Below are 12,110 nucleotides of genomic sequence, written 5' to 3'. Positions count from 1 at the left end.
TTCCTCAGTGTGCCTGTGTTTGCCTCTGACTGCTCATCTGCCCCTCCCTTCCCTTGCTCGGCTGATTGCCTTGAGTGCCGTCACCTGTACAGGACCAGCTGACTTGAGTTGGCTGACGAGCTGCTGACACTATAAATTCCTCAGCCCATCTACAAGCTCAGAAACATTTCCAGCTGCTCAGCCTATACAATCCTGTGTGTTCATGTGTTAGTTCAGTGCCATACTAGTGAAAACAGCCGATCTACAAGCTCTTGCTATTAAGTGTTGAAAATGTTCCGCCCCAACTCTGTCAGAGTTCCCCTTAAATTTGTTAACAATACAGGCTCTCCTGATGAGCATGAGCTATACCAGCTGGAGTCTTGCACTCCTGCCAGCGTCACGCTTGCCGGACAGGACAAAGGAGAGAGGCCAGACTAAGATTGATCCACCCCCCCCCCCCCCCCCTTCCTTGCATTCTGATTTTCATTGCGGGTCTGGCAGAACCAGGTGACCTGGTCTAGTTTAGGTCGTGATTTCCTAGAATGGGGGTCGACACCACAGATATAAAGAGCTAGATGCCTCGTTCGCCTCTGCAGTTAATTGGAGCGATGTGCAAAAGTTCTAGCCCGGACTTCCTGGAAAAACCAAGGGAACGCTGTCAGTCAAAGTTACTACTGGCCAATCACAGTGTGTCTTTTCCGTGACTTATCCAAGGACCACAATTCATTTCAACAGAGCCAGTTCCGATGTTGCGCTGCTCAGCTGTTCTTACAGGCTGCATACGTAAAGACCAGCCCCCACCTGCCTCTGATTGGCTTACCGACTTCCATATGTGTGACTGTGACGCACGCGGAAGCAATGAACACGGAAGTGACGAAGATTCCCTTGGTTGCTAGATGCATACGCCCCCTAGCCGAAGGAGGCGTCTAGCTTTATATGTCTGTGGTCGACACTTCCCGAGTGACTTTTCCGCGACTAAGGTCGACTTGAAAAGAGGTCGTCTTATCTGGCTACCAATTTGTTGGGCAGAGGGAGGAGGGGTTAAGGAGGGGAGGTGTGTCCCATACCTACCATAGGAGAGTTCGTTGAGGCGCGGCTTGTGATTGGCTGGAGCGGAGGTCTGGAGCGCTCGGCTGTGGTCACTTGGACTGCGCGGGCGGGTGTGAATGCGTTTATCGTGGGCTTGCCCAGGCCTTACGGCCTGGGCATAAATATAACGATTGCATTCACCACGGCTTCGTAACTCGCGCTTCGCGCCGCTTGCAATGTCGTGGACAATAACTGTGACATATAACCATAAAACGAGCGCTCCTTCAAACGAAGTCTCCTACGTTTGGAACAATAGTGCACAGTGCACACTGTAAACCAGTAGAAAGCCTGGTGGGCGAGGTTTCTCAAACAGTGGGTCGGGACCCCCAGGGAGGACCGGTTGTGTACAGTACACATGGCATGGCTCAAACAAAATGCCAGTTTCAAAGAAACGAAACCACATGTGTTTGGAGTCAGCCAGCCAGAGGAAGAATGCTGGAGTTGCATATGTCCGTTGTGCCTCCGGGTGAGGCAAATAAAACAATGAAAAGACTTAAAGGAGTAGTTCACCCCCAAAATGACTTTTTTTTCCTATTGACTCACTCCATTGAGACTTGAGTTCAATAACATTTTTAGTTTTTTGTCACATTCCTAAGACAAAAATTGTATTACAATAAATGTACCCCCATTGATTCCGGATGGGGACCCAAATGCATTTGGGTCTCCATCCGTAATCAATGGGGGTACATTTATTGTAATAAAAAAATTGTCTTAGGAATGTGACAAAAAACTAAAAATATTATTGAACTCAAGTCTCAATGGAGTGAGTAATCAATAGGAGAAAAAAAAGCCATTTTGGGGGTGAACTACTCCTTTAAAGGAGTAGTTCACCCCAAAATGACTTTTTTTCTATTGATTACTCATGCCATGGAGAGTAGAGTTCAATAATATCTTTTGGTTTTTGTCACATTCTTAAGACAAAAATTTTATTCGAGTAAATTTACCCCCATTGATTCCGGATGGGGACCCGTTTCGAAACGGGTCCCCATCCGGAACGAATGGGGGTAAATTTATTGTTATCAAATTTTTGTCTTAGGAATGCGACAAAAAACTAAAAATATTATTGAACTCTAATCTCCATGGCGTGACTAATCAATAGGAAAAAAAAGTCATTTTGGGGGTGAACTACTCCTTTAAGTGTTTTCTCTTCACATATTAGGCCTACTACTTTTGAGCCATCCTCCTGGAAATCCTTTTCTTTTGTTCTTGGAGTATTGAATGCAAAGGCATGTACAGTACAAGACTCGGCAGAAACAAATTGTTTGTTTCACTCAGTCAGGAGCAATGTTACCTGGTAGCTGTAGCAGTCGTGTAGTTTGTGATGTTTGTTTAATAGACTATCATAATGATAATAATTCATAGTATTTTACAAATTATTTAAAATAACAATTATACAAAAATACCTATCGTGATCATGACAAAATCCATAACTTAATACCTAACAAATGCGTGTAACCGCTCTAGACCACTGTAAAAAACATATTGTTTATTTGGACTCCTCTGCAGTAGAACACACAGTAACCTGTCCTCTGTCTCTATAATAATAACCATATGCAGTAGAACACACATGCAGTAACCCTGTCCTCTGTCTCTATAATAATAACCATATGCAGTAGAACACACAGTAACCTTGTCCTCTGTCTCTATAATAATAACCATATGCAGTAGAACACACAGTAACCCTGTCCTCTGTCTCTATAATAATAACCATATACAGTAGAACACACATGCAGTAACCCTGTCCTCTGTCTCTATAATAATAACCATATGCAGTAGAACACACAGTAACCCTGTCCTCTGTCTCTATAATAATAACCATATGCAGTAGAACACACAGTAACCTTGTCCTCTGTCTCTATAATAATAACCATATGCAGTAGAACACACAGTAACCCTGTCCTCTGTCTCTATAATAATAACCATATACAGTAGAACACACATGCAGTAACCCTGTCCTCTGTCTCTATAATAATAACCATATGCAGTAGAACACACAGTAACCTTGTCCTCTGTCTCTATAATAATAACCATATGCAGTAGAACACACAGTAACCCTGTCCTCTGTCTCTATAATAATAACCATATACAGTAGAACACACAGTAACCCTGTCCTCTGTCTCTATAATAATAACCATATACAGTAGAACACACAGTAACCCTGTCCTCTGTCTCTATAATAATAACCATATACAGTAGAACACACAGTAACCCTGTCCTCTGTCTCTATAATAATAACCATATACAGTAGAACACACAGTAACCTTGTCCTCTGTCTCTATAATAATAACCATATACAGTAGAACACACAGTAACCCTGTCCTCTGTCTCTATAATAATAACCATATACAGTAGAACACACATGCAGTAACCCTGTCCTCTGTCTCTATAATAATAACCATATACAGTAGAACACACAGTAACCCTGTCCTCTGTCTCTATAATAATAACCATATACAGTAGAACACACAGTAACCCTGTCCTCTGTCTCTATAATAATAACCATATACAGTAGAACACACAGTAACCCTGTCCTCTGTCTCTATAATAATAACCATATACAGTAGAACACACAGTAACCCTGTCCTCTGTCTCTATAATAATAACCATATACAGTAGAACACACAGTAACCTTGTCCTCTGTCTCTATAATAATAACCATATACAGTAGAACACACAGTAACCCTGTCCTCTGTCTCTATAATAATAACCATATACAGTAGAACACACAGTAACCTTGTCCTCTGTCTCTATAATAATAACCATATACAGTAGAACACACAGTAACCCTGTCCTCTGTCTCTATAATAATAACCATATACAGTAGAACACACAGTAACCCTGTCCTCTGTCTCTATAATAATAACCATATACAGTAGAACACACAGTAACCCTGTCCTCTGTCTCTATAATAATAACCATATACAGTAGAACACACAGTAACCCTGTCCTCTGTCTCTATAATAATAACCATATACAGTAGAACACACAGTAACCCTGTCCTCTGTCTCTATAATAATAACCATATACAGTAGAACACACAGTAACCTTGTCCTCTGTCTCTATAATAATAACCATATACAGTAGAACACACAGTAACCCTGTCCTCTGTCTCTATAATAATAACCATATACAGTAGAACACACAGTAACCCTGTCCTCTGTCTCTATAATAATAACCATATACAGTAGAACACACAGTAACCCTGTCCTCTGTCTCTATAATAATAACCATATACAGTAGAACACACAGTAACCCTGTCCTCTGTCTCTATAATAATAACCATATACAGTAGAACACACAGTAACCCTGTCCTCTGTCTCTATAATAATAACCATATACAGTAGAACACACAGTAACCCTGTCCTCTGTCTCTATAATAATAACCATATACAGTAGAACACACAGTAACCCTGTCCTCTGTCTCTATAATAATAACCATATACAGTAGAACACACAGTAACCCTGTCCTCTGTCTCTATAATAATAACCATATACAGTAGAACACACAGTAACCCTGTCCTCTGTCTCTATAATAATAACCATATGCAGTAGAACACACAGTAACCTTGTCCTCTGTCTCTATAATAATAACCATATGCAGTAGAACACACAGTAACCCTGTCCTCTGTCTCTATAATAATAACCATATGCAGTAGAACACACAGTAACCCTGTCCTCTGTCTCTATAATAATAACCATATACAGTAGAACACACAGTAACCCTGTCCTCTGTCTCTATAATAATAACCATATACAGTAGAACACACAGTAACCCTGTCCTCTGTCTCTATAATAATAACCATATACAGTAGAACACACAGTAACCCTGTCCTCTGTCTCTATAATAATAACCATATACAGTAGAACACACAGTAACCCTGTCCTCTGTCTCTATAATAATAACCATATACAGTAGAACACACAGTAACCTTGTCCTCTGTCTCTATAATAATAACCATATACAGTAGAACACACAGTAACCTTGTCCTCTGTCTCTATAATAATAACCATATACAGTAGAACACACAGTAACCTTGTCCTCTGTCTCTATAATAATAACCATATGCAGTAGAACACACAGTAACCCTGTCCTCTGTCTCTATAATAATAACCATATACAGTAGAACACACAGTAACCCTGTCCTCTGTCTCTATAATAATAACCATATACAGTAGAACACACAGTAACCTTGTCCTCTGTCTCTATAATAATAACCATATACAGTAGAACACACAGTAACCCTGTCCTCTGTCTCTATAATAATAACCATATACAGTAGAACACACAGTAACCTTGTCCTCTGTCTCTATAATAATAACCATATACAGTAGAACACACAGTAACCTTGTCCTCTGTCTCTATAATAATAACCATATGCAGTAGAACACACAGTAACCTTGTCCTCTGTCTCTATAATAATAACCATATGCAGTAGAACACACAGTAACCCTGTCCTCTGTCTCTATAATAATAACCATATACAGTAGAACACACAGTAACCCTGTCCTCTGTCTCTATAATAATAACCATATACAGTAGAACACACAGTAACCTTGTCCTCTGTCTCTATAATAATAACCATATGCAGTAGAACACACAGTAACCCTGTCCTCTGTCTCTATAATAATAACCATATGCAGTAGAACACACAGTAACCTTGTCCTCTGTCTCTATAATAATAACCATATACAGTAGAACACACAGTAACCCTGTCCTCTGTCTCTATAATAATAACCATATACAGTAGAACACACAGTAACCCTGTCCTCTGTCTCTATAATAATAACCATATACAGTAGAACACACAGTAACCCTGTCCTCTGTCTCTATAATAATAACCATATACAGTAGAACACACAGTAACCCTGTCCTCTGTCTCTATAATAATAACCATATACAGTAGAACACACAGTAACCTTGTCCTCTGTCTCTATAATAATAACCATATGCAGTAGAACACACAGTAACCCTGTCCTCTGTCTCTATAATAATAACCATATACAGTAGAACACACAGTAACCCTGTCCTCTGTCTCTATAATAATAACCATATACAGTAGAACACACAGTAACCCTGTCCTCTGTCTCTATAATAATAACCATATACAGTAGAACACACAGTAACCTTGTCCTCTGTCTCTATAATAATAACCATATACAGTAGAACACACAGTAACCCTGTCCTCTGTCTCTATAATAATAACCATATACAGTAGAACACACAGTAACCTTGTCCTCTGTCTCTATAATAATAACCATATACAGTAGAACACACAGTAACCTTGTCCTCTGTCTCTATAATAATAACCATATACAGTAGAACACACAGTAACCTTGTCCTCTGTCTCTATAATAATAACCATATGCAGTAGAACACACAGTAACCCTGTCCTCTGTCTCTATAATAATAACCATATACAGTAGAACACACAGTAACCCTGTCCTCTGTCTCTATAATAATAACCATATACAGTAGAACACACAGTAACCCTGTCCTCTGTCTCTATAATAATAACCATATGCAGTAGAACACACAGTAACCTTGTCCTCTGTCTCTATAATAATAACCATATACAGTAGAACACACAGTAACCCTGTCCTCTGTCTCTATAATAATAACCATATACAGTAGAACACACAGTAACCCTGTCCTCTGTCTCTATAATAATAACCATATACAGTAGAACACACAGTAACCTTGTCCTCTGTCTCTATAATAATAACCATATACAGTAGAACACACAGTAACCCTGTCCTCTGTCTCTATAATAATAACCATATACAGTAGAACACACAGTAACCCTGTCCTCTGTCTCTATAATAATAACCATATACAGTAGAACACACAGTAACCCTGTCCTCTGTCTCTATAATAATAACCATATACAGTAGAACACACAGTAACCCTGTCCTCTGTCTCTATAATAATAACCATATACAGTAGAACACACAGTAACCCTGTCCTCTGTCTCTATAATAATAACCATATACAGTAGAACACACAGTAACCTTGTCCTCTGTCTCTATAATAATAACCATATGCAGTAGAACACACAGTAACCCTGTCCTCTGTCTCTATAATAATAACCATATACAGTAGAACACACAGTAACCTTGTCCTCTGTCTCTATAATAATAACCATATACAGTAGAACACACAGTAACCCTGTCCTCTGTCTCTATAATAATAACCATATACAGTAGAACACACAGTAACCTTGTCCTCTGTCTCTATAATAATAACCATATACAGTAGAACACACAGTAACCCTGTCCTCTGTCTCTATAATAATAACCATATACAGTAGAACACACAGTAACCCTGTCCTCTGTCTCTATAATAATAACCATATACAGTAGAACACACAGTAACCCTGTCCTCTGTCTCTATAATAATAACCATATACAGTAGAACACACAGTAACCCTGTCCTCTGTCTCTATAATAATAACCATATACAGTAGAACACACAGTAACCCTGTCCTCTGTCTCTATAATAATAACCATATACAGTAGAACACACAGTAACCTTGTCCTCTGTCTCTATAATAATAACCATATACAGTAGAACACACAGTAACCCTGTCCTCTGTCTCTATAATAATAACCATATACAGTAGAACACACAGTAACCCTGTCCTCTGTCTCTATAATAATAACCATATACAGTAGAACACACAGTAACCCTGTCCTCTGTCTCTATAATAATAACCATATACAGTAGAACACACAGTAACCCTGTCCTCTGTCTCTATAATAATAACCATATACAGTAGAACACACAGTAACCCTGTCCTCTGTCTCTATAATAATAACCATATACAGTAGAACACACAGTAACCCTGTCCTCTGTCTCTATAATAATAACCATATACAGTAGAACACACAGTAACCCTGTCCTCTGTCTCTATAATAATAACCATATGCAGTAGAACACACAGTAACCCTGTCCTCTGTCTCTATAATAATAACCATATGCAGTAGAACACACAGTAACCCTGTCCTCTGTCTCTATAATAATAACCATATGCAGTAGAACACACAGTAACCCTGTCCTCTGTCTCTATAATAATAACCATATACAGTAGAACACACAGTAACCCTGTCCTCTGTCTCTATAATAATAACCATATACAGTAGAACACACAGTAACCCTGTCCTCTGTCTCTATAATAATAACCATATACAGTAGAACACACAGTAACCTTGTCCTCTGTCTCTATAATAATAACCATATACAGTAGAACACACAGTAACCTTGTCCTCTGTCTCTATAATAATAACCATATACAGTAGAACACACAGTAACCTTGTCCTCTGTCTCTATAATAATAACCATATGCAGTAGAACACACAGTAACCCTGTCCTCTGTCTCTATAATAATAACCATATACAGTAGAACACACAGTAACCCTGTCCTCTGTCTCTATAATAATAACCATATACAGTAGAACACACAGTAACCTTGTCCTCTGTCTCTATAATAATAACCATATACAGTAGAACACACAGTAACCCTGTCCTCTGTCTCTATAATAATAACCATATACAGTAGAACACACAGTAACCTTGTCCTCTGTCTCTATAATAATAACCATATACAGTAGAACACACAGTAACCTTGTCCTCTGTCTCTATAATAATAACCATATGCAGTAGAACACACAGTAACCTTGTCCTCTGTCTCTATAATAATAACCATATGCAGTAGAACACACAGTAACCCTGTCCTCTGTCTCTATAATAATAACCATATACAGTAGAACACACAGTAACCCTGTCCTCTGTCTCTATAATAATAACCATATACAGTAGAACACACAGTAACCTTGTCCTCTGTCTCTATAATAATAACCATATGCAGTAGAACACACAGTAACCCTGTCCTCTGTCTCTATAATAATAACCATATGCAGTAGAACACACAGTAACCTTGTCCTCTGTCTCTATAATAATAACCATATACAGTAGAACACACAGTAACCCTGTCCTCTGTCTCTATAATAATAACCATATACAGTAGAACACACAGTAACCCTGTCCTCTGTCTCTATAATAATAACCATATACAGTAGAACACACAGTAACCCTGTCCTCTGTCTCTATAATAATAACCATATACAGTAGAACACACAGTAACCCTGTCCTCTGTCTCTATAATAATAACCATATACAGTAGAACACACAGTAACCTTGTCCTCTGTCTCTATAATAATAACCATATGCAGTAGAACACACAGTAACCCTGTCCTCTGTCTCTATAATAATAACCATATACAGTAGAACACACAGTAACCCTGTCCTCTGTCTCTATAATAATAACCATATACAGTAGAACACACAGTAACCCTGTCCTCTGTCTCTATAATAATAACCATATACAGTAGAACACACAGTAACCTTGTCCTCTGTCTCTATAATAATAACCATATACAGTAGAACACACAGTAACCCTGTCCTCTGTCTCTATAATAATAACCATATACAGTAGAACACACAGTAACCTTGTCCTCTGTCTCTATAATAATAACCATATACAGTAGAACACACAGTAACCTTGTCCTCTGTCTCTATAATAATAACCATATACAGTAGAACACACAGTAACCTTGTCCTCTGTCTCTATAATAATAACCATATGCAGTAGAACACACAGTAACCCTGTCCTCTGTCTCTATAATAATAACCATATACAGTAGAACACACAGTAACCCTGTCCTCTGTCTCTATAATAATAACCATATACAGTAGAACACACAGTAACCCTGTCCTCTGTCTCTATAATAATAACCATATGCAGTAGAACACACAGTAACCTTGTCCTCTGTCTCTATAATAATAACCATATACAGTAGAACACACAGTAACCTTGTCCTCTGTCTCTATAATAATAACCATATACAGTAGAACACACAGTAACCCTGTCCTCTGTCTCTATAATAATAACCATATACAGTAGAACACACAGTAACCCTGTCCTCTGTCTCTATAATAATAACCATATACAGTAGAACACACAGTAACCCTGTCCTCTGTCTCTATAATAATAACCATATACAGTAGAACACACAGTAACCCTGTCCTCTGTCTCTATAATAATAACCATATACAGTAGAACACACAGTAACCTTGTCCTCTGTCTCTATAATAATAACCATATACAGTAGAACACACAGTAACCCTGTCCTCTGTCTCTATAATAATAACCACACTGTAAAATAATTCGCTGTAAATTTACAGTAAATTACTGGCTAATAATTGCATTACTTTCACAGTAATTTTCACAGTAAATATTGCGCAGTAAATTACTGTAATTTCACAGCTGTGAAATGTTAGTAATTTACTGTGATTTAGCAGTATGTATTGCAGTTATTTACTGTGATATTACAGTAGTTGCCTGTATTTTTACACTATTACTGTGAATGTAAGGCAGCTCAGTAGGCAGTAATTTACTGTAAATTTACAGTAAATTGTATCTAATACAGTAAAATATTGTAAATTTGAATTTATAGGCCCATTCCCAATGGGCCAGATAACAGATACAAAAAAAGCTCTTTCTCCAGATATTTTTCCATTCAAAGTGGATGGTAGATACAGATAAAAAATATCTGCCACAGATATTTCTTTTATCTGTGACAGATATTGTTTTATCTGTATCTAACTATCTATCATCCACTTTGAATGGAAAAATATCTGAAGAAAGAGATTTTTTTATCTGTTATCTGGCTCAGTGGGAATGGGCCTTAACTGTGATTTTACCATACATACACAAACATGCTAAAAGAAAAAAAGAAAGGAAAAACAACTTCATTCATTTAAACTTTTTATTGTACAATTCCAATACAAAGTGCAACATTTCAAATGGACAAAGAAGAACCACACATGAAGCCTTTACTCAGTAGAAGTGTTAAGTCTACAAACACTCCTGGAGTTTGGTCTGGTGTCTGGAGGCCAGTTTGAAAACTGGTTGTCATAGACTTTAGTTATTTAGGAGGCTGCAACACTGTTTTCCTGTGAAACTCCAGGAGTGATTTTGTGGACTAAAAAAAACTTCACCTGACTTTGTATCAGCATGGTGGTGAGTAGATACAACATTTTCACTTTTGAGTGAACTGTTCCTTTAACTGCAAAATAACTCATCTACTCACCCTCATGCCAGCTGGAACAGAGGTGAAATGTGTCCATATAACACAAATGGAGGTTGCCTTCACAACTTGGGGAGAAATCTGGCAACCCTCCTGTGTGTTATATGAACACACTTCAGCAGGCACGAAGTATGTGAAGTACACCTCAACTTTGCACTCAGTCACATAAGTCCTGAAGGTATAAAGCAACACAGTAGTGGTAAGAACAAAGCAAACTAATGATTACAGTATGCACCTTGCTAACATGCAGGCCGAGACAGAAGAGGCGAGCATTGCTGAATGAAGTGACAGGGCATCAGCAAAGAATATTGGCAATTTTACATATCCAGATAAGAATAATGGCTGGTGGAGTTGGACAAACAAGAGTAGGGCATCTGAAACACGTATGAGTGTGTCTCATATTCGAGTCCTGAATACCATCGACCATTCAAAGTCCACAAGTTTTCTCAAATGCGTATGAGTGTGTCTCATATTGGAGTCCTGAATACCATCGACCATTCAAAGTCCACAAGTTGTCTCAAAAGTGTGCTCACGTGTGGGTTGATACGCCACGCTTCTTCGATTTGGAGCCTCTCTCAGGGTTAATGCCCATGAAGCACCTGTAAACAATAAGACAAGACAACAACTTTTACTTTCACATAAACATATATTGCATCGTTTATACAAGGCACATGCAGCAGTTCCCCTTTCCCTTAAGTAAACCCTACACCGGGTTCCCAAACTTTTTTGTCTCAGGGTACCCCATAAATATCTTTTTAATCCGAAGCACCCCTACATTATAATTTTCACTCCCAGCACCTTATATTTATAGCATATCATCGTTGTCGGGTGGAAACCTTTTATGTCCAAAACCGTTAGTTTTGTATTTATCATCCATAAAATGTACTAAACTAGTG

Source organism: Nannobrachium achirus, assembly GCF_963921795.1.
Source record: "Nannobrachium achirus genome assembly, chromosome: 9".
In the NCBI taxonomy this organism is placed as follows: domain Eukaryota; kingdom Metazoa; phylum Chordata; class Actinopteri; order Myctophiformes; family Myctophidae; genus Nannobrachium; species Nannobrachium achirus.
This window is presented reverse-complemented; position numbering follows the sequence as displayed.